Source organism: Aotus nancymaae, unplaced genomic scaffold, assembly GCF_030222135.1.
Source record: "Aotus nancymaae isolate 86718 unplaced genomic scaffold, 86718_ANA_hifiasm-v0.15.2.pri h1tg000032l_0, whole genome shotgun sequence".
NCBI lineage: Eukaryota > Metazoa > Chordata > Mammalia > Primates > Aotidae > Aotus > Aotus nancymaae.
The window spans coordinates 14607013-14632833 of NW_026988445.1; the positions used below are offsets into that span (position 1 = coordinate 14607013).

The 25821-nt window shown below is 67.3% G+C and overlaps 16 non-coding genes across 16 annotated transcripts; all 16 read left to right on the plus strand.

Annotated features, from left to right (window-relative positions):
• The first annotated feature begins 1293 nt into the window (after positions 1-1293).
• LOC135277554 (5S ribosomal RNA) lies at positions 1294-1413 on the plus strand. The gene has a single exon (XR_010345171.1). It is a non-coding gene; the product is annotated as a 5S ribosomal RNA (ribosomal RNA).
• Positions 1414-2917: 1504 nt separating this feature from the next.
• On the plus strand, positions 2918-3036 carry LOC135277648 (5S ribosomal RNA). The gene has a single exon (XR_010345254.1). It is a non-coding gene; the product is annotated as a 5S ribosomal RNA (ribosomal RNA).
• A 1473-nt stretch (positions 3037-4509) lies between these two features.
• Positions 4510-4629, plus strand: LOC135277555 (5S ribosomal RNA). Its single transcript, XR_010345172.1, has one exon. It is a non-coding gene; the product is annotated as a 5S ribosomal RNA (ribosomal RNA).
• A 1503-nt stretch (positions 4630-6132) lies between these two features.
• Positions 6133-6251, plus strand: LOC135277659 (5S ribosomal RNA). Its single transcript, XR_010345263.1, has one exon. It is a non-coding gene; the product is annotated as a 5S ribosomal RNA (ribosomal RNA).
• A 1473-nt stretch (positions 6252-7724) lies between these two features.
• LOC135277556 (5S ribosomal RNA) lies at positions 7725-7844 on the plus strand. The gene has a single exon (XR_010345173.1). It is a non-coding gene; the product is annotated as a 5S ribosomal RNA (ribosomal RNA).
• Positions 7845-9347: 1503 nt separating this feature from the next.
• Positions 9348-9466, plus strand: LOC135277671 (5S ribosomal RNA). Its single transcript, XR_010345273.1, has one exon. It is a non-coding gene; the product is annotated as a 5S ribosomal RNA (ribosomal RNA).
• A 1473-nt stretch (positions 9467-10939) lies between these two features.
• LOC135277558 (5S ribosomal RNA) lies at positions 10940-11059 on the plus strand. Its single transcript, XR_010345174.1, has one exon. It is a non-coding gene; the product is annotated as a 5S ribosomal RNA (ribosomal RNA).
• Positions 11060-12562: 1503 nt separating this feature from the next.
• LOC135277675 (5S ribosomal RNA) lies at positions 12563-12681 on the plus strand. The gene has a single exon (XR_010345277.1). It is a non-coding gene; the product is annotated as a 5S ribosomal RNA (ribosomal RNA).
• Positions 12682-14150: 1469 nt separating this feature from the next.
• LOC135277559 (5S ribosomal RNA) lies at positions 14151-14270 on the plus strand. The gene has a single exon (XR_010345175.1). It is a non-coding gene; the product is annotated as a 5S ribosomal RNA (ribosomal RNA).
• A 1503-nt stretch (positions 14271-15773) lies between these two features.
• On the plus strand, positions 15774-15892 carry LOC135277676 (5S ribosomal RNA). The gene has a single exon (XR_010345278.1). It is a non-coding gene; the product is annotated as a 5S ribosomal RNA (ribosomal RNA).
• Positions 15893-17361: 1469 nt separating this feature from the next.
• Positions 17362-17481, plus strand: LOC135277560 (5S ribosomal RNA). The gene has a single exon (XR_010345176.1). It is a non-coding gene; the product is annotated as a 5S ribosomal RNA (ribosomal RNA).
• A 1506-nt stretch (positions 17482-18987) lies between these two features.
• Positions 18988-19106, plus strand: LOC135277677 (5S ribosomal RNA). The gene has a single exon (XR_010345279.1). It is a non-coding gene; the product is annotated as a 5S ribosomal RNA (ribosomal RNA).
• Positions 19107-20575: 1469 nt separating this feature from the next.
• Positions 20576-20695, plus strand: LOC135277561 (5S ribosomal RNA). The gene has a single exon (XR_010345177.1). It is a non-coding gene; the product is annotated as a 5S ribosomal RNA (ribosomal RNA).
• Positions 20696-22199: 1504 nt separating this feature from the next.
• On the plus strand, positions 22200-22318 carry LOC135277678 (5S ribosomal RNA). The gene has a single exon (XR_010345280.1). It is a non-coding gene; the product is annotated as a 5S ribosomal RNA (ribosomal RNA).
• A 1469-nt stretch (positions 22319-23787) lies between these two features.
• On the plus strand, positions 23788-23907 carry LOC135277562 (5S ribosomal RNA). The gene has a single exon (XR_010345178.1). It is a non-coding gene; the product is annotated as a 5S ribosomal RNA (ribosomal RNA).
• Positions 23908-25394: 1487 nt separating this feature from the next.
• On the plus strand, positions 25395-25513 carry LOC135277525 (5S ribosomal RNA). The gene has a single exon (XR_010345142.1). It is a non-coding gene; the product is annotated as a 5S ribosomal RNA (ribosomal RNA).
• The last annotated feature ends 308 nt before the right edge of the window (positions 25514-25821 follow it).

Genomic DNA, 25821 nt, shown 5'->3' on the forward strand with positions numbered 1-25821 from the left:
CATACCGCCTCTTTCGCCGGGGCCGGGAGGGACGGGACCCGACCCCCACTTCGGAATCCGCAGGCAGGCGCCGCTTCCCTGCCCTGTCGGGTGCTTTCTGTCTGCCGGGACGCCCAGGCAGTTCAATTCACTCATGCGCCGCCGCCCCAAGCGTCCAAGCCCGGCGAAGGGGCGGGCACGGGCCAGTGGGTTCCACAGACGCCAGCCGAGACCTCCGCTCCAGAACGCCTGGGTTTCTTCTTCCGCGAGAAGGACGTCGCTTTGGCCAGCCGCCAGGAATCTCGTCCCTGTGCGCTTGCATTCCCGTGGCCACCCACTTCGTGTAAACTCCAGGCCCGAGCACACCAGAGAGATCCAGGCCGCGGGCCCCGTGGGCACGCTGGGCGCCACGCCTCCCGCTAGACGGACGGGTGCGCTCTACACATCTGGAGGGGCCCACCGCACCGAGAGGACAGGGAGAAGCCATCAAAGGAAGGACCCTACGAAAGGCACCCCCAAAGCAACCAAGCCAGCCACGGAGAAACTCATCTCAGGGCTCCATCGGTCCTCCCGCACCGGCGGCCCTGCCACTCTGTTCGGGGCCAGCCGAAGCTCCCTGCACCGTACCCGGCCTGCTCCAGGGAGCCGGCTCTACCACGGCAGAGTGCTCCCTCTCCAAGGCTCCAGCGCTCCGGCTCTCTGACTCCCTCACCTTCTCTCTTTCCTGTCTTCCACCTCCACCTTGCACTCTTTCTGTCCCATGTCTGTGTCTGTCTGTCTGTCTGTCTGTGTCTCCATCCTCCTTGTCCCTTCTGTCTCTCTCTGTGTTGCTGTCGCTCTGCGGGACTCCGTTTCTACCGTTCCATCCCTCGCTCGCTTGCTCTCCTTCGAGCTGTCTGTGTGTATGTGTCTGTGCCTGTGTGGGTGCTCGTGCGAGTGGGCGCGTGTGTGTTTGTGTGTGGGAGGGGTGGGGTTGCTCGTGGTGGTTGTGTTGGTGGTGGTGGCGGTGGTGGAGGTGGGTGGGGAGCGGGGCCGTCTGGGTGTCCCTCAACACCTCTGTTGGGATAAGGAGCCCGGCCGTCGTGAAGACGAAGACAAGCGAAATCGGGAGGCACTGTGTGAGGCCCAAGGAAGGCGTAGCCCGGCGGCGGGCGGAGCTGGGGCGTAGACCCGGAGAGCAGCTGAGCCCGGCAGCGGGCGAGCGTCTCGGGGGTCCCCGACCCGAGCCCCGCGGCCACGGGGTGGCAGTGGTGCCGGGCATCGGGCGGGCGTGGCTGGGCCGGCCTCTTGGGGCAGCCAAAGGCCGCTGCTGGTGTCTACGGCCATACCACCCTGAACGCGCCCGATTCTCGTCAGATCTCGGAAGCAAAGCAGGGTCGGGCCTGGTTAGTACTTGGGTGGGAGACCGCCTGGGAATACCGGGTGCCGTAGGCTTTTGGCTTTTCGCTCCCGGCCTCTTTCCATTTCTGGTCGCCGTGCTTCTCAAGAGCCCCCTGACCCTCTCCCCTTTTCCCTCCCGCCTGCAACCCCGCCGCAGCCCAGCACCTCCTCGTGGGGCTCTGCCGCTGCAGCACCGGCCACGCAGCAGCATACCACCTCTTTGGCCTGGCCGCCGCCCGCCAGGAGCTCGGCTCCAGCCTGGGCACCGAGGGCCGGGACACGACCCTCGAGGCGCAGGCCCGGGGTCCCTGCCTTCCAGGGTGTCTTCCCGCTCCCGGGACGCCCAGTTCACGCAATTCACTCATGCGGCGCCGCCGCAAACCTCCAAGGCGGAAGCCCGGGGAAGGGGCGGGCAGGGGTGGGCAGGGCCAGCGGGTTCCACAGACGCAAGCCAAGGCCTCTGCTCCAGACCCCATGGGCTGCTGTCCCCAGGAGAAGGACATTGCCTTCACGGGCCACCAGGAAAGCCGTTTCTGTGCGCCCGCATTCCCATCGCCGCCAACTTCGCCGAAACGCCAGTCTTGAGGGCACGAGAGAGACGCAGGCCTCGGGCCCCGTCTCCCTACAGATCGCGCGGCCCACCGCAGCAAGTGGACAGGGAGGAGCCAACAAAGGAAGGACCCTAGCAAACGCACGCAACCAAGCCAAGAGAAAACACGCGTCATGGCGCGCCGTCGGTCCTCCCGCGTGGGCGGCCCTGCCATCCCGTCCTGACACAGCCCAAGCAGCCGCCACCCCACCCCGGCCTGCTCCAGGAGGCCCTGTCTATTAGAGCAGAGCGCTGGCTCGCCAAGGCTCTATCGCTGTGGCTCTACAGCTGCCTCACCCCCCACCCTTTCTGTTCTCCCCCTCTAGCTGGCGCTCGTTCTGTCGCTCTCTCTGTCTCTCTGTCTCTCTGTCTCTCTCTGTCTCTCTGTCCCTCTGTCCCTCTCTCTCTGTCTGTCTGTCTCCCTCCGTTTCTTTCTGTCTCTCCTCTGCTCTCCTTCTGTGAGTGCGTCAGCCCCTCTCTTCCCGGGATCAGGCTGCCGGCTCTAGCGCCAGCGCGGGACACAGCAAGGGCTCCGCCCCCCGGCCCCCGAGCGGGCCAAGGGACGGTGGTGGGTGCGTCGTGAGAAAAAGAACCCGCGGGGCTGGGCCGGCTCTTCGTTCCTGGGCAGCCGTGGCGGCTCTGAGTGGAAGGGGCAAGAGGGGGCCTTGCCGGAGGGGCGGCGACGGATCCAAAACTATCCCTCGGCGGCGGCGGCGGCGGCGGCGGCGGCGGAGGGCCGGAGGAAGTCCCAGGACCCTGACCGCTCGGAGCATACCTTGTCGTCCCCGCCAGCGACGACGAGAGGCTCTGAGAGGCCGACGGAAGGCGCAGCGCGGCGGCCGGGGGTGCTAGGGCGGGCTGGCGGGCTCGCGGCTGGCGGCTCGTGGGGCCCGGGGTGGCGGTGACGCTTGGAGTCGGGCGGGCGTGGCTGTGGGCCCCCTTTTGGGGCGGCCAAAGGCCGACACCTGCGTCTACGGCCATACCACCCTGAACGCGCCCGATCTCGTCTGATCTCGGAAGCTAAGCAGGGTCGGGCCTGGTTAGTACTTGGATGGGAGACCGCCTGGGAATACCGGGTGCTGTAGGCTTTTGGCTCTTCCGCTCCCTGCCTTCTTTTGTCCGTCTTTTGTCGCTGTGCTTCCCCAGCGGCCCCCGACTCTGCTCCCCCTTTTCCGCCCGTCCGCGACCCCGCCGCAGCCTGGGACCTCCGCGGGGGTCAGGGGGGAGTGGGTGGATCCGCCATCGCAGCACCCACAGGCAGCAGCATACCGCCTCTTTCGCCGGGGCCGGGAGGGACGGGACCCGACCCCCACTTCGGAATCCGCAGGCAGGCGCCGCTTCCCTGCCCTGTCGGGTGCTTTCTGTCTGCCGGGACGCCCAGGCAGTTCAATTCACTCATGCGCCGCCGCCCCAAGCGTCCAAGCCCGGCGAAGGGGCGGGCACGGGCCAGTGGGTTCCACAGACGCCAGCCGAGACCTCCGCTCCAGAACGCCTGGGTTTCTTCTTCCGCGAGAAGGACGTCGCTTTGGCCAGCCGCCAGGAATCTCGTCCCTGTGCGCTTGCATTCCCGTGGCCACCCACTTCGTGTAAACTCCAGGCCCGAGCACACCAGAGAGATCCAGGCCGCGGGCCCCGTGGGCACGCTGGGCACCACGCCTCCCGCTAGACGGACGGGTGCGCTCTACACATCTGGAGGGGCCCACCGCACCGAGAGGACAGGGAGAAGCCATCAAAGGAAGGACCCTACGAAAGGCACCCCCAAAGCAACCAAGCCAGCCACGGAGAAACTCATCTCAGGGCTCCATCGGTCCTCCCGCACCGGCGGCCCTGCCACTCTGTTCGGGGCCAGCCGAAGCTCCCTGCACCGTACCCGGCCTGCTCCAGGGAGCCGGCTCTACCACGGCAGAGTGCTCCCTCTCCAAGGCTCCAGCGCTCCGGCTCTCTGACTCCCTCACCTTCTCTCTTTCCTGTCTTCCACCTCCACCTTGCACTCTTTCTGTCCCATGTCTGTGTCTGTCTGTCTGTCTGTCTGTCTGTGTCTCCATCCTCCTTGTCCTTTCTGTCTCTCTCTGTGTTGCTGTCGCTCTGCGGGACTCCGTTTCTACCGTTCCATCCCTCGCTCGCTTGCTCTCCTTCGAGCTGTCTGTGTGTATGTGTCTGTGCCTGTGTGGGTGCTCGTGCGAGTGGGCGCGTGTGTGTTTGTGTGTGGGAGGGGTGGGGTTGCTCGTGGTGGTTGTGTTGGTGGTGGTGGCGGTGGTGGAGGTGGGTGGGGAGCGGGGCCGTCTGGGTGTCCCTCAACACCTCTGTTGGGATAAGGAGCCCGGCCGTCGTGAAGACGAAGACAAGCGAAATCGGGAGGCACTGTGTGAGGCCCAAGGAAGGCGTAGCCCGGCGGCGGGCGGAGCTGGGGCGTAGACCCGGAGAGCAGCTGAGCCCGGCAGCGGGCGAGTGTCTCGGGGGTCCCCGACCCGAGCCCCGCGGCCACGGGGTGGCAGTGGTGCCGGGCATCGGGCGGGCGTGGCTGGGCCGGCCTCTTGGGGCAGCCAAAGGCCGCTGCTGGTGTCTACGGCCATACCACCCTGAACGCGCCCGATTCTCGTCAGATCTCGGAAGCAAAGCAGGGTCGGGCCTGGTTAGTACTTGGGTGGGAGACCGCCTGGGAATACCGGGTGCCGTAGGCTTTTGGCTTTTCGCTCCCGGCCTCTTTCCATTTCTGGTCGCCGTGCTTCTCAAGAGCCCCCTGACCCTCTCCCCTTTTCCCTCCCGCCTGCGACCCCGCCGCAGCCCAGCACCTCCTCGTGGGGCTCTGCCGCTGCAGCACCGGCCAGGCAGCAGCATACCACCTCTTTGGCCTGGCCGCCGCCCGCCAGGAGCTCGGCTCCAGCCTGGGCACCGAGGGCCGGGACACGACCCTCGAGGCGCAGGCCCGGGGTCCCTGCCTTCCAGGGTGTCTTCCCGCTCCCGGGACGCCCAGTTCACGCAATTCACTCATGCGGCGCCGCCGCAAACCTCCAAGGCGGAAGCCCGGGGAAGGGGCGGGCAGGGGTGGGCAGGGCCAGCGGGTTCCACAGACGCAAGCCAAGGCCTCTGCTCCAGACCCCATGGGCTGCTGTCCCCGGGAGAAGGACATTGCCTTCACGGGCCACCAGGAAAGCCGTTTCTGTGCGCCCGCATTCCCATCGCCGCCAACTTCGCCGAAACGCCAGTCTTGAGGGCACGAGAGAGACGCAGGCCTCGGGCCCCGTCTCCCTACAGATCGCGCGGCCCACCGCAGCAAGTGGACAGGGAGGAGCCAACAAAGGAAGGACCCTAGCAAACGCACGCAACCAAGCCAAGAGAAAACACGCGTCATGGCGCGCCGTCGGTCCTCCCGCGTGGGCGGCCCTGCCATCCCGTCCTGACACAGCCCAAGCAGCCGCCACCCCACCCCGGCCTGCTCCAGGAGGCCCTGTCTATTAGAGCAGAGCGCTGGCTCGCCAAGGCTCTATCGCTGTGGCTCTCCAGCTGCCTCACCCCCCACCCTTTCTGTTCTCCCCCTCTAGCTGGCGCTCGTTCTGTCGCTCTCTCTGTCTCTCTGTCTCTCTGTCTCTCTCTGTCTCTCTGTCCCTCTGTCCCTCTCTCTCTGTCTGTCTGTCTCCCTCCGTTTCTTTCTGTCTCTCCTCTGCTCTCCTTCTGTGAGTGCGTCAGCCCCTCTCTTCCCGGGATCAGGCTGCCGGCTCTAGCGCCAGCGCGGGACACAGCAAGGGCTCCGCCCCCCGACCCCCGAGCGGGCCAAGGGACGGTGGTGGGTGCGTCGTGAGAAAAAGAACCCGCGGGGCTGGGCCGGCTCTTCGTTCCTGGGCAGCCGTGGCGGCTCTGAGTGAAAGGGGCAAGAGGGGGCCTTGCCGGAGGGGCGGCGACGGATCCAAAACTATCCCTCGGCGGCGGCGGCGGCGGCGGCGGCGGCGGAGGGCCGGAGGAAGTCCCAGGACCCTGACCGCTCGGAGCATACCTTGTCGTCCCCGCCAGCGACGACGAGAGGCTCTGAGAGGCCGACGGAAGGCGCAGCGCGGCGGCCGGGGGTGCTAGGGCGGGCTGGCGGGCTCGCGGCTGGCGGCTCGTGGGGCCCGGGGTGGCGGTGACGCTTGGAGTCGGGCGGGCGTGGCTGTGGGCCGCCTTTGGGGCGGCCAAAGGCCGACACCAGCGTCTACGGCCATACCACCCTGAACGCGCCCGATCTCGTCTGATCTCGGAAGCTAAGCAGGGTCGGGCCTGGTTAGTACTTGGATGGGAGACCGCCTGGGAATACCGGGTGCTGTAGGCTTTTGGCTCTTCCGCTCCCTGCCTTCTTTTGTCCGTCTTTTGTCGCTGTGCTTCCCCAGCGGCCCCCGACTCTGCTCCCCCTTTTCCGCCCGTCCGCGACCCCGCCGCAGCCTGGGACCTCCGCGGGGGTCAGGGGGGAGTGGGTGGATCCGCCATCGCAGCACCCACAGGCAGCAGCATACCGCCTCTTTCGCCGGGGCCGGGAGGGACGGGACCCGACCCCCACTTCGGAATCCGCAGGCAGGCGCCGCTTCCCTGCCCTGTCGGGTGCTTTCTGTCTGCCGGGACGCCCAGGCAGTTCAATTCACTCATGCGCCGCCGCCCCAAGCGTCCAAGCCCGGCGAAGGGGCGGGCACGGGCCAGTGGGTTCCACAGACGCCAGCCGAGACCTCCGCTCCAGAACGCCTGGGTTTCTTCTTCCGCGAGAAGGACGTCGCTTTGGCCAGCCGCCAGGAATCTCGTCCCTGTGCGCTTGCATTCCCGTGGCCACCCACTTCGTGTAAACTCCAGGCCCGAGCACACCAGAGAGATCCAGGCCGCGGGCCCCGTGGGCACGCTGGGCACCACGCCTCCCGCTAGACGGACGGGTGCGCTCTACACATCTGGAGGGGCCCACCGCACCGAGAGGACAGGGAGAAGCCATCAAAGGAAGGACCCTACGAAAGGCACCCCCAAAGCAACCAAGCCAGCCACGGAGAAACTCATCTCAGGGCTCCATCGGTCCTCCCGCACCGGCGGCCCTGCCACTCTGTTCGGGGCCAGCCGAAGCTCCCTGCACCGTACCCGGCCTGCTCCAGGGAGCCGGCTCTACCACGGCAGAGTGCTCCCTCTCCAAGGCTCCAGCGCTCCGGCTCTCTGACTCCCTCACCTTCTCTCTTTCCTGTCTTCCACCTCCACCTTGCACTCTTTCTGTCCCATGTCTGTGTCTGTCTGTCTGTCTGTCTGTCTGTGTCTCCATCCTCCTTGTCCTTTCTGTCTCTCTCTGTGTTGCTGTCGCTCTGCGGGACTCCGTTTCTACCGTTCCATCCCTCGCTCGCTTGCTCTCCTTCGAGCTGTCTGTGTGTATGTGTCTGTGCCTGTGTGGGTGCTCGTGCGAGTGGGCGCGTGTGTGTTTGTGTGTGGGAGGGGTGGGGTTGCTCGTGGTGGTTGTGTTGGTGGTGGTGGCGGTGGTGGAGGTGGGTGGGGAGCGGGGCCGTCTGGGTGTCCCTCAACACCTCTGTTGGGATAAGGAGCCCGGCCGTCGTGAAGACGAAGACAAGCGAAATCGGGAGGCACTGTGTGAGGCCCAAGGAAGGCGTAGCCCGGCGGCGGGCGGAGCTGGGGCGTAGACCCGGAGAGCAGCTGAGCCCGGCAGCGGGCGAGTGTCTCGGGGGTCCCCGACCCGAGCCCCGCGGCCACGGGGTGGCAGTGGTGCCGGGCATCGGGCGGGCGTGGCTGGGCCGGCCTCTTGGGGCAGCCAAAGGCCGCTGCTGGTGTCTACGGCCATACCACCCTGAACGCGCCCGATTCTCGTCAGATCTCGGAAGCAAAGCAGGGTCGGGCCTGGTTAGTACTTGGGTGGGAGACCGCCTGGGAATACCGGGTGCCGTAGGCTTTTGGCTTTTCGCTCCCGGCCTCTTTCCATTTCTGGTCGCCGTGCTTCTCAAGAGCCCCCTGACCCTCTCCCCTTTTCCCTCCCGCCTGCGACCCCGCCGCAGCCCAGCACCTCCTCGTGGGGCTCTGCCGCTGCAGCACCGGCCAGGCAGCAGCATACCACCTCTTTGGCCTGGCCGCCGCCCGCCAGGAGCTCGGCTCCAGCCTGGGCACCGAGGGCCGGGACACGACCCTCGAGGCGCAGGCCCGGGGTCCCTGCCTTCCAGGGTGTCTTCCCGCTCCCGGGACGCCCAGTTCACGCAATTCACTCATGCGGCGCCGCCGCAAACCTCCAAGGCGGAAGCCCGGGGAAGGGGCGGGCAGGGGTGGGCAGGGCCAGCGGGTTCCACAGACGCAAGCCAAGGCCTCTGCTCCAGACCCCATGGGCTGCTGTCCCCGGGAGAAGGACATTGCCTTCACGGGCCACCAGGAAAGCCGTTTCTGTGCGCCCGCATTCCCATCGCCGCCAACTTCGCCGAAACGCCAGTCTTGAGGGCACGAGAGAGACGCAGGCCTCGGGCCCCGTCTCCCTACAGATCGCGCGGCCCACCGCAGCAAGTGGACAGGGAGGAGCCAACAAAGGAAGGACCCTAGCAAACGCACGCAACCAAGCCAAGAGAAAACACGCGTCATGGCGCGCCGTCGGTCCTCCCGCGTGGGCGGCCCTGCCATCCCGTCCTGACACAGCCCAAGCAGCCGCCACCCCACCCCGGCCTGCTCCAGGAGGCCCTGTCTATTAGAGCAGAGCGCTGGCTCGCCAAGGCTCTATCGCTGTGGCTCTCCAGCTGCCTCACCCCCCACCCTTTCTGTTCTCCCCCTCTAGCTGGCGCTCGTTCTGTCGCTCTCTCTGTCTCTCTGTCTCTCTGTCTCTCTCTGTCTCTCTGTCCCTCTGTCCCTCTCTCTCTGTCTGTCTGTCTCCCTCCGTTTCTTTCTGTCTCTCCTCTGCTCTCCTTCTGTGAGTGCGTCAGCCCCTCTCTTCCCGGGATCAGGCTGCCGGCTCTAGCGCCAGCGCGGGACACAGCAAGGGCTCCGCCCCCCAGCCCCCGAGCGGGCCAAGGGACGGTGGTGGGTGCGTCGTGAGAAAAAGAACCCGCGGGGCTGGGCCGGCTCTTCGTTCCTGGGCAGCCGTGGCGGCTCTGAGTGGAAGGGGCAAGAGGGGGCCTTGCCGGAGGGGCGGCGACGGATCCAAAACTATCCCTCGGCGGCGGCGGCGGCGGCGGCGGCGGCGGAGGGCCGGAGGAAGTCCCAGGACCCTGACCGCTCGGAGCATACCTTGTCGTCCCCGCCAGCGACGACGAGAGGCTCTGAGAGGCCGACGGAAGGCGCAGCGCGGCGGCCGGGGGTGCTAGGGCGGGCTGGCGGGCTCGCGGCTGGCGGCTCGTGGGGCCCGGGGTGGCGGTGACGCTTGGAGTCGGGCGGGCGTGGCTGTGGGCCGCCTTTGGGGCGGCCAAAGGCCGACACCAGCGTCTACGGCCATACCACCCTGAACGCGCCCGATCTCGTCTGATCTCGGAAGCTAAGCAGGGTCGGGCCTGGTTAGTACTTGGATGGGAGACCGCCTGGGAATACCGGGTGCTGTAGGCTTTTGGCTCTTCCGCTCCCTGCCTTCTTTTGTCCGTCTTTTGTCGCTGTGCTTCCCCAGCGGCCCCCGACTCTGCTCCCCCTTTTCCGCCCGTCCGCGACCCCGCCGCAGCCTGGGACCTCCGCGGGGGTCAGGGGGGAGTGGGTGGATCCGCCATCGCAGCACCCACAGGCAGCAGCATACCGCCTCTTTCGCCGGGGCCGGGAGGGACGGGACCCGACCCCCACTTCGGAATCCGCAGGCAGGCGCCGCTTCCCTGCCCTGTCGGGTGCTTTCTGTCTGCCGGGACGCCCAGGCAGTTCAATTCACTCATGCGCCGCCGCCCCAAGCGTCCAAGCCCGGCGAAGGGGCGGGCACGGGCCAGTGGGTTCCACAGACGCCAGCCGAGACCTCCGCTCCAGAACGCCTGGGTTTCTTCTTCCGCGAGAAGGACGTCGCTTTGGCCAGCCGCCAGGAATCTCGTCCCTGTGCGCTTGCATTCCCGTGGCCACCCACTTCGTGTAAACTCCAGGCCCGAGCACACCAGAGAGATCCAGGCCGCGGGCCCCGTGGGCACGCTGGGCACCACGCCTCCCGCTAGACGGACGGGTGCGCTCTACACATCTGGAGGGGCCCACCGCACCGAGAGGACAGGGAGAAGCCATCAAAGGAAGGACCCTACGAAAGGCACCCCCAAAGCAACCAAGCCAGCCACGGAGAAACTCATCTCAGGGCTCCATCGGTCCTCCCGCACCGGCGGCCCTGCCACTCTGTTCGGGGCCAGCCGAAGCTCCCTGCACCGTACCCGGCCTGCTCCAGGGAGCCGGCTCTACCACGGCAGAGTGCTCCCTCTCCAAGGCTCCAGCGCTCCGGCTCTCTGACTCCCTCACCTTCTCTCTTTCCTGTCTTCCACCTCCACCTTGCACTCTTTCTGTCCCATGTCTGTGTCTGTCTGTCTGTCTGTCTGTCTGTGTCTCCATCCTCCTTGTCCTTTCTGTCTCTCTCTGTGTTGCTGTCGCTCTGCGGGACTCCGTTTCTACCGTTCCATCCCTCGCTCGCTTGCTCTCCTTCGAGCTGTCTGTGTGTATGTGTCTGTGCCTGTGTGGGTGCTCGTGCGAGTGGGCGCGTGTGTGTTTGTGTGTGGGAGGGGTGGGGTTGCTCGTGGTGGTTGTGTTGGTGGTGGTGGCGGTGGTGGAGGTGGGTGGGGAGCGGGGCCGTCTGGGTGTCCCTCAACACCTCTGTTGGGATAAGGAGCCCGGCCGTCGTGAAGACGAAGACAAGCGAAATCGGGAGGCACTGTGTGAGGCCCAAGGAAGGCGTAGCCCGGCGGCGGGCGGAGCTGGGGCGTAGACCCGGAGAGCAGCTGAGCCCGGCAGCGGGCGAGCGTCTCGGGGGTCCCCGACCCGAGCCCCGCGGCCACGGGGTGGCAGTGGTGCCGGGCATCGGGCGGGCGTGGCTGGGCCGGCCTCTTGGGGCAGCCAAAGGCCGCTGCTGGTGTCTACGGCCATACCACCCTGAACGCGCCCGATTCTCGTCAGATCTCGGAAGCAAAGCAGGGTCGGGCCTGGTTAGTACTTGGGTGGGAGACCGCCTGGGAATACCGGGTGCCGTAGGCTTTTGGCTTTTCGCTCCCGGCCTCTTTCCATTTCTGGTCGCCGTGCTTCTCAAGAGCCCCCTGACCCTCTCCCCTTTTCCCTCCCGCCTGCGACCCCGCCGCAGCCCAGCACCTCCTCGTGGGGCTCTGCCGCTGCAGCACCGGCCAGGCAGCAGCATACCACCTCTTTGGCCTGGCCGCCGCCCGCCAGGAGCTCGGCTCCAGCCTGGGCACCGAGGGCCGGGACACGACCCTCGAGGCGCAGGCCCGGGGTCCCTGCCTTCCAGGGTGTCTTCCCGCTCCCGGGACGCCCAGTTCACGCAATTCACTCATGCGGCGCCGCCGCAAACCTCCAAGGCGGAAGCCCGGGGAAGGGGCGGGCAGGGGTGGGCAGGGCCAGCGGGTTCCACAGACGCAAGCCAAGGCCTCTGCTCCAGACCCCATGGGCTGCTGTCCCCGGGAGAAGGACATTGCCTTCACGGGCCACCAGGAAAGCCGTTTCTGTGCGCCCGCATTCCCATCGCCGCCAACTTCGCCGAAACGCCAGTCTTGAGGGCACGAGAGAGACGCAGGCCTCGGGCCCCGTCTCCCTACAGATCGCGCGGCCCACCGCAGCAAGTGGACAGGGAGGAGCCAACAAAGGAAGGACCCTAGCAAACGCACGCAACCAAGCCAAGAGAAAACACGCGTCATGGCGCGCCGTCGGTCCTCCCGCGTGGGCGGCCCTGCCATCCCGTCCTGACACAGCCCAAGCAGCCGCCACCCCACCCCGGCCTGCTCCAGGAGGCCCTGTCTATTAGAGCAGAGCGCTGGCTCGCCAAGGCTCTATCGCTGTGGCTCTCCAGCTGCCTCACCCCCCACCCTTTCTGTTCTCCCCCTCTAGCTGGCGCTCGTTCTGTCGCTCTCTCTGTCTCTCTGTCTCTCTGTCTCTCTCTGTCTCTCTGTCCCTCTGTCCCTCTCTCTCTGTCTGTCTGTCTCCCTCCGTTTCTTTCTGTCTCTCCTCTGCTCTCCTTCTGTGAGTGCGTCAGCCCCTCTCTTCCCGGGATCAGGCTGCCGGCTCTAGCGCCAGCGCGGGACACAGCAAGGGCTCCGCCCCCCAGCCCCCGAGCGGGCCAAGGGACGGTGGTGGGTGCGTCGTGAGAAAAAGAACCCGCGGGGCTGGGCCGGCTCTTCGTTCCTGGGCAGCCGTGGCGGCTCTGAGTGGAAGGGGCAAGAGGGGGCCTTGCCGGAGGGGCGGCGACGGATCCAAAACTATCCCTCGGCGGCGGCGGCGGCGGCGGCGGCGGCGGAGGGCCGGAGGAAGTCCCAGGACCCTGACCGCTCGGAGCATACCTTGTCGTCCCCGCCAGCGACGACGAGAGGCTCTGAGAGGCCGACGGAAGGCGCAGCGCGGCGGCCGGGGGTGCTAGGGCGGGCTGGCGGGCTCGCGGCTGGCGGCTCGTGGGGCCCGGGGTGGCGGTGACGCTTGGAGTCGGGCGGGCGTGGCTGTGGGCCGCCTTTGGGGCGGCCAAAGGCCGACACCAGCGTCTACGGCCATACCACCCTGAACGCGCCCGATCTCGTCTGATCTCGGAAGCTAAGCAGGGTCGGGCCTGGTTAGTACTTGGATGGGAGACCGCCTGGGAATACCGGGTGCTGTAGGCTTTTGGCTCTTCCGCTCCCTGCCTTCTTTTGTCCGTCTTTTGTCGCTGTGCTTCCCCAGCGGCCCCCGACTCTGCTCCCCCTTTTCCGCCCGTCCGCGACCCCGCCGCAGCCTGGGACCTCCGCGGGGGTCAGGGGGGAGTGGGTGGATCCGCCATCGCAGCACCCACAGGCAGCAGCATACCGCCTCTTTCGCCGGGGCCGGGAGGGACGGGACCCGACCCCCACTTCGGAATCCGCAGGCAGGCGCCGCTTCCCTGCCCTGTCGGGTGCTTTCTGTCTGCCGGGACGCCCAGGCAGTTCAATTCACTCATGCGCCGCCGCCCCAAGCGTCCAAGCCCGGCGAAGGGGCGGGCACGGGCCAGTGGGTTCCACAGACGCCAGCCGAGACCTCCGCTCCAGAACGCCTGGGTTTCTTCTTCCGCGAGAAGGACGTCGCTTTGGCCAGCCGCCAGGAATCTCGTCCCTGTGCGCTTGCATTCCCGTGGCCACCCACTTCGTGTAAACTCCAGGCCCGAGCACACCAGAGAGACCCAGGCCGCGGGCCCCGTGGGCACGCTGGGCACCACGCCTCCCGCTAGACGGACGGGTGCGCTCTACACATCTGGAGGGGCCCACCGCACCGAGAGGACAGGGAGAAGCCATCAAAGGAAGGACCCTACGAAAGGCACCCCCAAAGCAACCAAGCCAGCCACGGAGAAACTCATCTCAGGGCTCCATCGGTCCTCCCGCACCGGCGGCCCTGCCACTCTGTTCGGGGCCAGCCGAAGCTCCCTGCACCGTACCCGGCCTGCTCCAGGGAGCCGGCTCTACCACGGCAGAGTGCTCCCTCTCCAAGGCTCCAGCGCTCCGGCTCTCTGACTCCCTCACCTTCTCTCTTTCCTGTCTTCCACCTCCACCTTGCACTCTTTCTGTCCCATGTCTGTGTCTGTCTGTCTGTCTGTCTGTGTCTCCATCCTCCTTGTCCTTTCTGTCTCTCTCTGTGTCGCTGTCGCTCTGCGGGACTCCGTTTCTACCGTTCCATCCCTCGCTCGCTTGCTCTCCTTCGAGCTGTCTGTGTGTATGTGTCTGTGCCTGTGTGGGTGCTCGTGCGAGTGGGCGCGTGTGTGTTTGTGTGTGGGAGGGGTGGGGCTGCTCGTGGTGGTTGTGTTGGTGGTGGTGGCGGTGGTGGAGGTGGGTGGGGAGCGGGGCCGTCTGGGTGTCCCTCAACACCTCTGTTGGGATAAGGAGCCCGGCCGTCGTGAAGACGAAGACAAGCGAAATCGGGAGGCACTGTGTGAGGCCCAAGGAAGGCGTAGCCCGGCGGCGGGCGGAGCTGGGGCGTAGACCCGGAGAGCAGCTGAGCCCGGCAGCGGGCGAGCGTCTCGGGGGTCCCCGACCCGAGCCCCGCGGCCACGGGGTGGCAGTGGTGCCGGGCATCGGGCGGGCGTGGCTGGGCCGGCCTCTTGGGGCAGCCAAAGGCCGCTGCTGGTGTCTACGGCCATACCACCCTGAACGCGCCCGATTCTCGTCAGATCTCGGAAGCAAAGCAGGGTCGGGCCTGGTTAGTACTTGGGTGGGAGACCGCCTGGGAATACCGGGTGCCGTAGGCTTTTGGCTTTTCGCTCCCAGCCTCTTTCCATTTCTGGTCGCCGTGCTTCTCAAGAGCCCCCTGACCCTCTCCCCTTTTCCCTCCCGCCTGCGACCCCGCCGCAGCCCAGCACCTCCTCGTGGGGCTCTGCCGCTGCAGCACCGGCCAGGCAGCAGCATACCACCTCTTTGGCCTGGCCGCCGCCCGCCAGGAGCTCGGCTCCAGCCTGGGCACCGAGGGCCGGGACACGACCCTCGAGGCGCAGGCCCGGGGTCCCTGCCTTCCAGGGTGTCTTCCCGCTCCCGGGACGCCCAGTTCACGCAATTCACTCATGCGGCGCCGCCGCAAACCTCCAAGGCGGAAGCCCGGGGAAGGGGCGGGCAGGGGTGGGCAGGGCCAGCGGGTTCCACAGACGCAAGCCAAGGCCTCTGCTCCAGACCCCATGGGCTGCTGTCCCCGGGAGAAGGACATTGCCTTCACGGGCCACCAGGAAAGCCGTTTCTGTGCGCCCGCATTCCCATCGCCGCCAACTTCGCCGAAACGCCAGTCTTGAGGGCACGAGAGAGACGCAGGCCTCGGGCCCCGTCTCCCTACAGATCGCGCGGCCCACCGCAGCAAGTGGACAGGGAGGAGCCAACAAAGGAAGGACCCTAGCAAACGCACGCAACCAAGCCAAGAGAAAACACGCGTCATGGCGCGCCGTCGGTCCTCCCGCGTGGGCGGCCCTGCCATCCCGTCCTGACACAGCCCAAGCAGCCGCCACCCCACCCCGGCCTGCTCCAGGAGGCCCTGTCTATTAGAGCAGAGCGCTGGCTCGCCAAGGCTCTATCGCTGTGGCTCTACAGCTGCCTCACCCCCCACCCTTTCTGTTCTCCCCCTCTAGCTGGCGCTCGTTCTGTCGCTCTCTCTGTCTCTCTGTCTCTCTGTCTCTCTCTGTCTCTCTGTCCCTCTGTCCCTCTCTCTCTGTCTGTCTGTCTCCCTCCGTTTCTTTCTGTCTCTCCTCTGCTCTCCTTCTGTGAGTGCGTCAGCCCCTCTCTTCCCGGGATCAGGCTGCCGGCTCTAGCGCCAGCGCGGGACACAGCAAGGGCTCCGCCCCCCAGCCCCCGAGCGGGCCAAGGGACGGTGGTGGGTGCGTCGTGAGAAAAAGAACCCGCGGGGCTGGGCCGGCTCTTCGTTCCTGGGCAGCCGTGGCGGCTCTGAGTGGAAGGGGCAAGAGGGGGCCTTGCCGGAGGGGCGGCGACGGATCCAAAACTATCCCTCGGCGGCGGCGGCGGCGGCGGCGGCGGCGGAGGGCCGGAGGAAGTCCCAGGACCCTGACCGCTCGGAGCATACCTTGTCGTCCCCGCCAGCGACGACGAGAGGCTCTGAGAGGCCGACGGAAGGCGCAGCGCGGCGGCCGGGGGTGCTAGGGCGGGCTGGCGGGCTCGCGGCTGGCGGCTCGTGGGGCCCGGGGTGGCGGTGACGCTTGGAGTCGGGCGGGCGTGGCTGTGGGCCGCCTTTGGGGCGGCCAAAGGCCGACACCAGCGTCTACGGCCATACCACCCTGAACGCGCCCGATCTCGTCTGATCTCGGAAGCTAAGCAGGGTCGGGCCTGGTTAGTACTTGGATGGGAGACCGCCTGGGAATACCGGGTGCTGTAGGCTTTTGGCTCTTCCGCTCCCTGCCTTCTTTTGTCCGTCTTTTGTCGCTGTGCTTCCCCAGCGGCCCCCGACTCTGCTCCCCCTTTTCCGCCCGTCCGCGACCCCGCCGCAGCCTGGGACCTCCGCGGGGGTCAGGGGGGAGTGGGTGGATCCGCCATCGCAGCACCCACAGGCAGCAGCATACCGCCTCTTTCGCCGGGGCCGGGAGGGACGGGACCCGACCCCCACTTCGGAATCCGCAGGCAGGCGCCGCTTCCCTGCCCTGTCGGGTGCTTTCTGTCTGCCGGGACGCCCAGGCAGTTCAATTCACTCATGCGCCGCCGCCCCAAGCGTCCAAGCCCGGCGAAGGGGCGGGCACGGGCCAGTGGGTTCCACAGACGCCAGCCGAGACCTCCGCTCCAGAACGCCTGGGTTTCTTCTTCCGCGAGAAGGACGTCGCTTTGGCCAGCCGCCAGGAATCTCGTCCCTGTGCGCTTGCATTCCCGTGGCCACCCACTTCGTGTAAACTCCAGGCCCGAGCACACCAGAGAGATCCAGGCCGCGGGCCCCGTGGGCACGCTGGGCGCCACGCCTCCCGCTAGACGGACGGGTGCGCTCTACACATCTGGAGGGGCCCACCGCACCGAGAGGACAGGGAGAAGCCATCAAAGGAAGGACCCTACGAAAGGCACCCCCAAAGCAACCAAGCCAGCCACGGAGAAACTCATCTCAGGGCTCCATCGGTCCTCCCGCACCGGCGGCCCTGCCACTCTGTTCGGGGCCAGCCGAAGCTCCCTGCACCGTACCCGGCCTGCTCCAGGGAGCCGGCTCTACCACGGCAGAGTGCTCCCTCTCCAAGGCTCCAGCGCTCCGGCTCTCTGACTCCCTCACCTTCTCTCTTTCCTGTCTTCCACCTCCACCTTGCACTCTTTCTGTCCCATGTCTGTGTCTGTCTGTCTGTCTGTCTGTGTCTCCATCCTCCTTGTCCCTTCTGTCTCTCTCTGTGTTGCTGTCGCTCTGCGGGACTCCGTTTCTACCGTTCCATCCCTCGCTCGCTTGCTCTCCTTCGAGCTGTCTGTGTGTATGTGTCTGTGCCTGTGTGGGTGCTCGTGCGAGTGGGCGCGTGTGTGTTTGTGTGTGGGAGGGGTGGGGCTGCTCGTGGTGGTTGTGTTGGTGGTGGTGGCGGTGGTGGAGGTGGGTGGGGAGCGGGGCCGTCTGGGTGTCCCTCAACACCTCTGTTGGGATAAGGAGCCCGGCCGTCGTGAAGACGAAGACAAGCGAAATCGGGAGGCACTGTGTGAGGCCCAAGGAAGGCGTAGCCCGGCGGCGGGCGGAGCTGGGGCGTAGACCCGGAGAGCAGCTGAGCCCGGCAGCGGGCGAGCGTCTCGGGGGTCCCCGACCCGAGCCCCGCGGCCACGGGGTGGCAGTGGTGCCGGGCATCGGGCGGGCGTGGCTGGGCCGGCCTCTTGGGGCAGCCAAAGGCCGCTGCTGGTGTCTACGGCCATACCACCCTGAACGCGCCCGATTCTCGTCAGATCTCGGAAGCAAAGCAGGGTCGGGCCTGGTTAGTACTTGGGTGGGAGACCGCCTGGGAATACCGGGTGCCGTAGGCTTTTGGCTTTTCGCTCCCGGCCTCTTTCCATTTCTGGTCGCCGTGCTTCTCAAGAGCCCCCTGACCCTCTCCCCTTTTCCCTCCCGCCTGCGACCCCGCCGCAGCCCAGCACCTCCTCGTGGGGCTCTGCCGCTGCAGCACCGGCCAGGCAGCAGCATACCACCTCTTTGGCCTGGCCGCCGCCCGCCAGGAGCTCGGCTCCAGCCTGGGCACCGAGGGCCGGGACACGACCCTCGAGGCGCAGGCCCGGGGTCCCTGCCTTCCAGGGTGTCTTCCCGCTCCCGGGACGCCCAGTTCACGCAATTCACTCATGCGGCGCCGCCGCAAACCTCCAAGGCGGAAGCCCGGGGAAGGGGCGGGCAGGGGTGGGCAGGGCCAGCGGGTTCCACAGACGCAAGCCAAGGCCTCTGCTCCAGACCCCATGGGCTGCTGTCCCCGGGAGAAGGACATTGCCTTCACGGGCCACCAGGAAAGCCGTTTCTGTGCGCCCGCATTCCCATCGCCGCCAACTTCGCCGAAACGCCAGTCTTGAGGGCACGAGAGAGACGCAGGCCTCGGGCCCCGTCTCCCTACAGATCGCGCGGCCCACCGCAGCAAGTGGACAGGGAGGAGCCAACAAAGGAAGGACCCTAGCAAACGCACGCAACCAAGCCAAGAGAAAACACGCGTCATGGCGCGCCGTCGGTCCTCCCGCGTGGGCGGCCCTGCCATCCCGTCCTGACACAGACCAAGCAGCCGCCACCCCACCCCGGCCTGCTCCAGGAGGCCCTGTCTATTAGAGCAGAGCGCTGGCTCGCCAAGGCTCTATCGCTGTGGCTCTACAGCTGCCTCACCCCCCACCCTTTCTGTTCTCCCCCTCTAGCTGGCGCTCGTTCTGTCGCTCTCTCTGTCTCTCTGTCTCTCTGTCTCTCTCTGTCTCTCTGTCCCTCTGTCCCTCTCTCTCTGTCTGTCTGTCTCCCTCCGTTTCTTTCTGTCTCTCCTCTGCTCTCCTTCTGTGAGTGCGTCAGCCCCTCTCTTCCCGGGATCAGGCTGCCGGCTCTAGCGCCAGCGCGGGACACAGCAAGGGCTCCGCCCCCCAGCCCCCGAGCGGGCCAAGGGACGGTGGTGGGTGCGTCGTGAGAAAAAGAACCCGCGGGGCTGGGCCGGCTCTTCGTTCCTGGGCAGCCGTGGCGGCTCTGAGTGGAAGGGGCAAGAGGGGGCCTTGCCGGAGGGGCGGCGACGGATCCAAAACTATCCCTCGGCGGCGGCGGCGGCGGCGGCGGCGGCGGCGGAGGGCCGGAGGAAGTCCCAGGACCCTGACCGCTCGGAGCATACCTTGTCGTCCCCGCCAGCGACGACGAGAGGCTCTGAGAGGCCGACGGAAGGCGCAGCGCGGCGGCCGGGGGTGCTAGGGCGGGCTGGCGGGCTCGCGGCTGGCGGCTCGTGGGGCCCGGGGTGGCGGTGACGCTTGGAGTCGGGCGGGCGTGGCTGTGGGCCGCCTTTGGGGCGGCCAAAGGCCGACACCAGCGTCTACGGCCATACCACCCTGAACGCGCCCGATCTCGTCTGATCTCGGAAGCTAAGCAGGGTCGGGCCTGGTTAGTACTTGGATGGGAGACCGCCTGGGAATACCGGGTGCTGTAGGCTTTTGGCTCTTCCGCTCCCTGCCTTCTTTTGTCCGTCTTTTGTCGCTGTGCTTCCCCAGCGGCCCCCGACTCTGCTCCCCCTTTTCCGCCCGTCCGCGACCCCGCCGCAGCCTGGGACCTCCGCGGGGGTCAGGGGGGAGTGGGTGGATCCGCCATCGCAGCACCCACAGGCAGCAGCATACCGCCTCTTTCGCCGGGGCCGGGAGGGACGGGACCCGACCCCCACTTCGGAATCCGCAGGCAGGCGCCGCTTCCCTGCCCTGTCGGGTGCTTTCTGTCTGCCGGGACGCCCAGGCAGTTCAATTCACTCATGCGCCGCCGCCCCAAGCGTCCAAGCCCGGCGAAGGGGCGGGCACGGGCCAGTGGGTTCCACAGACGCCAGCCGAGACCTCCGCTCCAGAACGCCTGGGTTTCTTCTTCCGCGAGAAGGACGTCGCTTTGGCCAGCCGCCAGGAATCTCGTCCCTGTGCGCTTGCATTCCCGTGGCCACCCACTTCGTGTAAACTCCAGGCCCGAGCACACCAGAGAGATCCAGGCCGCGGGCCCCGTGGGCACGCTGGGCGCCACGCCTCCCGCTAGACGGACGGGTGCGCTCTACACATCTGGAGGGGCCCACCGCACCGAGAGGACAGGGAGAAGCCATCAAAGGAAGGACCCTACGAAAGGCACCCCCAAAGCAACCAAGCCAGCCACGGAGAAACTCATCTCAGGGCTCCATCGGTCCTCCCGCACCGGCGGCCCTGCCACTCTGTTCGGGGCCAGCCGAAGCTCCCTGCACCGTACCCGGCCTGCTCCAGGGAGCCGGCTCTACCACGGCAGAGTGCTCCCTCTCCAAGGCTCCAGCGCTCCGGCTCTCTGACTCCCTCACCTTCTCTCTTTCCTGTCTTCCACCTCCACCTTGCACTCTTTCTGTCCCATGTCTGTGTCTGTCTGTCTGTCTGTCTGTGTCTCCATCCTCCTTGTCCCTTCTGTCTCTCTCTGTGTTGCTGTCGCTCTGCGGGACTCCGTTTCTACCGTTCCATCCCTCGCTCGCTTGCTCTCCTTCGAGCTGTCTGTGTGTATGTGTCTGTGCCTGTGTGGGTGCTCGTGCGAGTGGGCGCGTGTGTGTTTGTGTGTGGGAGGGGTGGGGCTGCTCGTGGTGGTTGTGTTGGTGGTGGTGGCGGTGGTGGAGGTGGGTGGGGAGCGGGGCCGTCTGGGTGTCCCTCAACACCTCTGTTGGGATAAGGAGCCCGGCCGTCGTGAAGACGAAGACAAGCGAAATCGGGAGGCACTGTGTGAGGCCCAAGGAAGGCGTAGCCCGGCGGCGGGCGGAGCTGGGGCGTAGACCCGGAGAGCAGCTGAGCCCGGCAGCGGGCGAGCGTCTCGGGGGTCCCCGACCCGAGCCCCGCGGCCACGGGGTGGCAGTGGTGCCGGGCATCGGGCGGGCGTGGCTGGGCCGGCCTCTTGGGGCAGCCAAAGGCCGCTGCTGGTGTCTACGGCCATACCACCCTGAACGCGCCCGATTCTCGTCAGATCTCGGAAGCAAAGCAGGGTCGGGCCTGGTTAGTACTTGGGTGGGAGACCGCCTGGGAATACCGGGTGCCGTAGGCTTTTGGCTTTTCGCTCCCGGCCTCTTTCCATTTCTGGTCGCCGTGCTTCTCAAGAGCCCCCTGACCCTCTCCCCTTTTCCCTCCCGCCTGCGACCCCGCCGCAGCCCAGCACCTCCTCGTGGGGCTCTGCCGCTGCAGCACCGGCCAGGCAGCAGCATACCACCTCTTTGGCCTGGCCGCCGCCCGCCAGGAGCTCGGCTCCAGCCTGGGCACCGAGGGCCGGGACACGACCCTCGAGGCGCAGGCCCGGGGTCCCTGCCTTCCAGGGTGTCTTCCCGCTCCCGGGACGCCCAGTTCACGCAATTCACTCATGCGGCGCCGCCGCAAACCTCCAAGGCGGAAGCCCGGGGAAGGGGCGGGCAGGGGTGGGCAGGGCCAGCGGGTTCCACAGACGCAAGCCAAGGCCTCTGCTCCAGACCCCATGGGCTGCTGTCCCCGGGAGAAGGACATTGCCTTCACGGGCCACCAGGAAAGCCGTTTCTGTGCGCCCGCATTCCCATCGCCGCCAACTTCGCCGAAACGCCAGTCTTGAGGGCACGAGAGAGACGCAGGCCTCGGGCCCCGTCTCCCTACAGATCGCGCGGCCCACCGCAGCAAGTGGACAGGGAGGAGCCAACAAAGGAAGGACCCTAGCAAACGCACGCAACCAAGCCAAGAGAAAACACGCGTCATGGCGCGCCGTCGGTCCTCCCGCGTGGGCGGCCCTGCCATCCCGTCCTGACACAGCCCAAGCAGCCGCCACCCCACCCCGGCCTGCTCCAGGAGGCCCTGTCTATTAGAGCAGAGCGCTGGCTGGCCAAGGCTCTATCGCTGTGGCTCTCCAGCTGCCTCACCCCCCACCCTTTCTGTTCTCCCCCTCTAGCTGGCGCTCGTTCTGTCGCTCTCTCTGTCTCTCTGTCTCTCTGTCTCTCTCTGTCTCTCTGTCCCTCTGTCCCTCTCTCTCTGTCTGTCTGTCTCCCTCCGTTTCTTTCTGTCTCTCCTCTGCTCTCCTTCTGTGAGTGCGTCAGCCCCTCTCTTCCCGGGATCAGGCTGCCGGCTCTAGCGCCAGCGCGGGACACAGCAAGGGCTCCGCCCCCCGGCCCCCGAGCGGGCCAAGGGACGGTGGTGGGTGCGTCGTGAGAAAAAGAACCCGCGGGGCTGGGCCGGCTCTTCGTTCCTGGGCAGCCGTGGCGGCTCTGAGTGGAAGGGGCAAGAGGGGGCCTTGCCGGAGGGGCGGCGACGGATCCAAAACTATCCCTCGGCGGCGGCGGCGGCGGCGGCGGCGGCGGAGGGCCGGAGGAAGTCCCAGGACCCTGACCGCTCGGAGCATACCTTGTCGTCCCCGCCAGCGACGACGAGAGGCTCTGAGAGGCCGACGGAAGGCGCAGCGCGGCGGCCGGGGGTGCTAGGGCGGGCTGGCGGGCTCGCGGCTGGCGGCTCGTGGGGCCCGGGGTGGCGGTGACGCTTGGAGTCGGGCGGGCGTGGCTGTGGGCCCCCTTTTGGGGCGGCCAAAGGCCGACACCAGCGTCTACGGCCATACCACCCTGAACGCGCCCGATCTCGTCTGATCTCGGAAGCTAAGCAGGGTCGGGCCTGGTTAGTACTTGGATGGGAGACCGCCTGGGAATACCGGGTGCTGTAGGCTTTTGGCTCTTCCGCTCCCTGCCTTCTTTTGTCCGTCTTTTGTCGCTGTGCTTCCCCAGCGGCCCCCGACTCTGCTCCCCCTTTTCCGCCCGTCCGCGACCCCGCCGCAGCCTGGGACCTCCGCGGGGGTCAGGGGGGAGTGGGTGGATCCGCCATCGCAGCACCCACAGGCAGCAGCATACCGCCTCTTTCGCCGGGGCCGGGAGGGACGGGACCCGACCCCCACTTCGGAATCCGCAGGCAGGCGCCGCTTCCCTGCCCTGTCGGGTGCTTTCTGTCTGCCGGGACGCCCAGGCAGTTCAATTCACTCATGCGCCGCCGCCCCAAGCGTCCAAGCCCGGCGAAGGGGCGGGCACGGGCCAGTGGGTTCCACAGACGCCAGCCGAGACCTCCGCTCCAGAACGCCTGGGTTTCTTCTTCCGCGAGAAGGACGTCGCTTTGGCCAGCCGCCAGGAATCTCGTCCCTGTGCGCTTGCATTCCCGTGGCCACCCACTTCGTGTAAACTCCAGGCCCGAGCACACCAGAGAGATCCAGGCCGCGGGCCCCGTGGGCACGCTGGGCGCCACGCCTCCCGCTAGACGGACGGGTGCGCTCTACACATCTGGAGGGGCCCACCGCACCGAGAGGACAGGGAGAAGCCATCAAAGGAAGGACCCTACGAAAGGCACCCCCAAAGCAACCAAGCCAGCCACGGAGAAACTCATCTCAGGGCTCCATCGGTCCTCCCGCACCGGCGGCCCTGCCACTCTGTTCGGGGCCAGCCGAAGCTCCCTGCACCGTACCCGGCCTGCTCCAGGGAGCCGGCTCTACCACGGCAGAGTGCTCCCTCTCCAAGGCTCCAGCGCTCCGGCTCTCTGACTCCCTCACCTTCTCTCTTTCCTGTCTTCCACCTCCACCTTGCACTCTTTCTGTCCCATGTCTGTGTCTGTCTGTCTGTCTGTCTGTGTCTCCATCCTCCTTGTCCCTTCTGTCTCTCTCTGTGTTGCTGTCGCTCTGCGGGACTCCGTTTCTACCGTTCCATCCCTCGCTCGCTTGCTCTCCTTCGAGCTGTCTGTGTGTATGTGTCTGTGCCTGTGTGGGTGCTCGTGCGAGTGGGCGCGTGTGTGTTTGTGTGTGGGAGGGGTGGGGTTGCTCGTGGTGGTTGTGTTGGTGGTGGTGGCGGTGGTGGAGGTGGGTGGGGAGCGGGGCCGTCTGGGTGTCCCTCAACACCTCTGTTGGGATAAGGAGCCCGGCCGTCGTGAAGACGAAGACAAGCGAAATCGGGAGGCACTGTGTGAGGCCCAAGGAAGGCGTAGCCCGGCGGCGGGCGGAGCTGGGGCGTAGACCCGGAGAGCAGCTGAGCCCGGCAGCGGGCGAGCGTCTCGGGGGTCCCCGACCCGAGCCCCGCGGCCACGGGGTGGCAGTGGTGCCGGGCATCGGGCGGGCGTGGCTGGGCCGGCCTCTTGGGGCAGCCAAAGGCCGCTGCTGGTGTCTACGGCCATACCACCCTGAACGCGCCCGATTCTCGTCAGATCTCGGAAGCAAAGCAGGGTCGGGCCTGGTTAGTACTTGGGTGGGAGACCGCCTGGGAATACCGGGTGCCGTAGGCTTTTGGCTTTTCGCTCCCGGCCTCTTTCCATTTCTGGTCGCCGTGCTTCTCAAGAGCCCCCTGACCCTCTCCCCTTTTCCCTCCCGCCTGCGACCCCGCCGCAGCCCAGCACCTCCTCGTGGGGCTCTGCCGCTGCAGCACCGGCCAGGCAGCAGCATACCACCTCTTTGGCCTGGCCGCCGCCCGCCAGGAGCTCGGCTCCAGCCTGGGCACCGAGGGCCGGGACACGACCCTCGAGGCGCAGGCCCGGGGTCCCTGCCTTCCAGGGTGTCTTCCCGCTCCCGGGACGCCCAGTTCACGCAATTCACTCATGCGGCGCCGCCGCAAACCTCCAAGGCGGAAGCCCGGGGAAGGGGCGGGCAGGGGTGGGCAGGGCCAGCGGGTTCCACAGACGCAAGCCAAGGCCTCTGCTCCAGACCCCATGGGCTGCTGTCCCCGGGAGAAGGACATTGCCTTCACGGGCCACCAGGAAAGCCGTTTCTGTGCGCCCGCATTCCCATCGCCGCCAACTTCGCCGAAACGCCAGTCTTGAGGGCACGAGAGAGACGCAGGCCTCGGGCCCCGTCTCCCTACAGATCGCGCGGCCCACCGCAGCAAGTGGACAGGGAGGAGCCAACAAAGGAAGGACCCTAGCAAACGCACGCAACCAAGCCAAGAGAAAACACGCGTCATGGCGCGCCGTCGGTCCTCCCGCGTGGGCGGCCCTGCCATCCCGTCCTGACACAGCCCAAGCAGCCGCCACCCCACCCCGGCCTGCTCCAGGAGGCCCTGTCTATTAGAGCAGAGCGCTGGCTCGCCAAGGCTCTATCGCTGTGGCTCTCCAGCTGCCTCACCCCCCACCCTTTCTGTTCTCCCCCTCTAGCTGGCGCTCGTTCTGTCGCTCTCTCTGTCTCTCTGTCTCTCTCTGTCTCTCTGTCCCTCTGTCCCTCTCTCTCTGTCTGTCTGTCTCCCTCCGTTTCTTTCTGTCTCTCCTCTGCTCTCCTTCTGTGAGTGCGTCAGCCCCTCTCTTCCCGGGATCAGGCTGCCGGCTCTAGCGCCAGCGCGGGACACAGCAAGGGCTCCGCCCCCCGGCCCCCGAGCGGGCCAAGTGACGGTGGTGGGTGCGTCGTGAGAAAAAGAACCCGTGGGGCTGGGCCGGCTCTTCGTTCCTGGGCAGCCGTGGCGGCTCTGAGTGGAAGGGGCAAGAGGGGGCCTTGCCGGAGGGGCGGCCACGGATCCAAAACTATCCCTCGGCGGCGGCGGCGGCGGCGGAGGGCCGGAGGAAGTCCCAGGACCCTGACCGCTCGGAGCATACCTTGTCGTCCCCGCCAGCGACGACGAGAGGCTCTGAGAGGCCGACGGAAGGCGCAGCGCGGCGGCCGGGGGTGCTAGGGCGGGCTGGCGGGCTCGCGGCTGGCGGCTCGTGGGGCCCGGGGTGGCGGTGACGCTTGGAGTCGGGCGGGCGTGGCTGTGGGCCGCCTTTTGGGGCGGCCAAAGGCCGACGCCAGCGTCTACGGCCATACCACCCTGAACGCGCCCGATCTCGTCTGATCTCGGAAGCTAAGCAGGGTCGGGCCTGGTTAGTACTTGGATAGGAGACCGCCTGGGAATACCGGGTGCTGTAGGCTTTTGGCTCTTCCGCTCCCTGCCTTCTTTTGTCCGTCTTTTGTCGCTGTGCTTCCCCAGCGGCCCCCGACTCTGCTCCCCCTTTTCCGCCCGTCCGCGACCCCGCCGCAGCCTGGGACCTCCGCGGGGGTCAGGGGGGAGTGGGTGGATCCGCCATCGCAGCACCCACAGGCAGCAGCATACCGCCTCTTTCGCCGGGGCCGGGAGGGACGGGACCCGACCCCCACTTCGGAATCCGCAGGCAGGCGCCGCTTCCCTGCCCTGTCGGGTGCTTTCTGTCTGCCGGGACGCCCAGGCAGTTCAATTCACT